Raw genomic sequence first — 1,484 nt, forward strand, 5'->3', positions numbered from 1 at the left:
GGTTGATATTCAACTGAAATAAAACAATTGATTTCGATCAGCGGATGAAATTAGAAAAATAGTTATAATTTGTAATAATTAGATTAACCTAAAAATTGAAAGATGTGTCAAAACAAATGACAGATGTCATGAAACATTGATTTTGATTGAAGGCTTTGCAATTTTGCGCTACAACATAACTTACAGCTGCATTCGCCAATAATTCCCGTTTAAATATTCACTTGCTACTATTATTATGGGACAGAGGGAGTAAACATTTATCATCTCATAGTTTCTCTAAGTCAGAAATTTTAAAGTGACTTAGCTAGGTAGTTCCGAATTAGGGTCTCTTAGATTGAAATCAAGACATTGGCAGGAGCTAAATTCATCTGAAGGTTTTATTAGAGGGGGAACCTGATTTCAGCCTCTTGCCTGTGGCTGATAACAGGAGGCCTCAATTCCTCACTGTGTGCCTCTGCGTGGGGTGTTTGAGTGTTCTCAAGTGACAGCTGGCTTCCCTCAGAGCAAGTGCTCCAGGAGAGAGCAAGAGAAGTCTAGTCTCTGAAGTCTAACACCACGTTCTGTTTACACTCCAATACATTACATACCCAAAGGAGCGGAATTAGAGGAGAGGAGCATTGAAGAATCTGTGGACATTATTTAAAGCCACCCAGTGAACTATGAACTTAATAAACTAGCCAACAGATCACTGAAAGAGAACATCCCTATTATCTTACTATTATTAATATTTTGTGTTATTACCTTCCATTATTTTATATATTTTTTAAATATTTTTTTCACAAAGGAATATAAAACTATTAACCACTGTTTACCAGTATTTATAATAAAGTAAACAATATACACTTGAGTAACATTCTGTTTACTACAAAGTTGTTGTTTTTCCTGGCTTTTGTTGAACCAGTACCCCAAATACTGAGACTGAGCCTACATGTAAGGAATGAGTTGGAGTAAAGAGAAAACATGCAGATCAAGGGTGTGCCTGGCCTCTAGTATGCATATAAGATCTTTGGTTAATCTCTTCCTGCCCTCCCCCTCCCCACTTTCCTCTGAGATTCATCAGTCTGTTCCATGTTTCCATGCCTGTGCGTTGAGCATCTGCCCCCTGGTGGTCAGTGTGCATCATAGCTAACTGTCGGACAGTCGCTTAGGCTTTTATATATCCTGTCTAATAATAGACAAACATGGTAATTAACCGTACCTCTGACACGCTTCCCATTGGCTAATCAGGGCGATATGCAAATTAACTGCCAACCAAGATGGCGGCCGGCAGCCAGGCAGCTGAAGCGAACAGGAGGCTTGCTTGCTCCAGTGATGGAGGAAGCCCAGGTTCCCCACCTGCCACTGCCAGCCTCTGAGCTACACTCTAAGAAACAATGTTGCACTTATAGAAGCTAAACAAACCCCAGAAACCTGCTTTCAGCCAGCCGGGCCTCAGAGCTGGAGCTGCAACAGTATTTCAATTATAGAAGCCAAACAAACCCAGA

At 40.5% G+C, this 1,484-nt stretch overlaps 1 protein-coding gene and 1 pseudogene across 1 annotated transcript in view; one reads left to right on the forward strand and one right to left on the reverse strand.

Moving 5' to 3' along the window:
• EYA3 (EYA transcriptional coactivator and phosphatase 3) overlaps positions 1-1,484 on the forward strand; it is a 100,638-nt gene that overhangs the window by 85,978 nt on the left and 13,176 nt on the right. The window lies entirely within an intron of this gene.
• The window catches only part of LOC102262107, a 3,332-nt pseudogene that overhangs the window by 476 nt on the left and 1,372 nt on the right, over positions 1-1,484 (reverse strand).

This window comes from Myotis brandtii, unplaced genomic scaffold (genome assembly GCF_000412655.1).
Source record: "Myotis brandtii unplaced genomic scaffold, ASM41265v1 scaffold456, whole genome shotgun sequence".
NCBI lineage: Eukaryota > Metazoa > Chordata > Mammalia > Chiroptera > Vespertilionidae > Myotis > Myotis brandtii.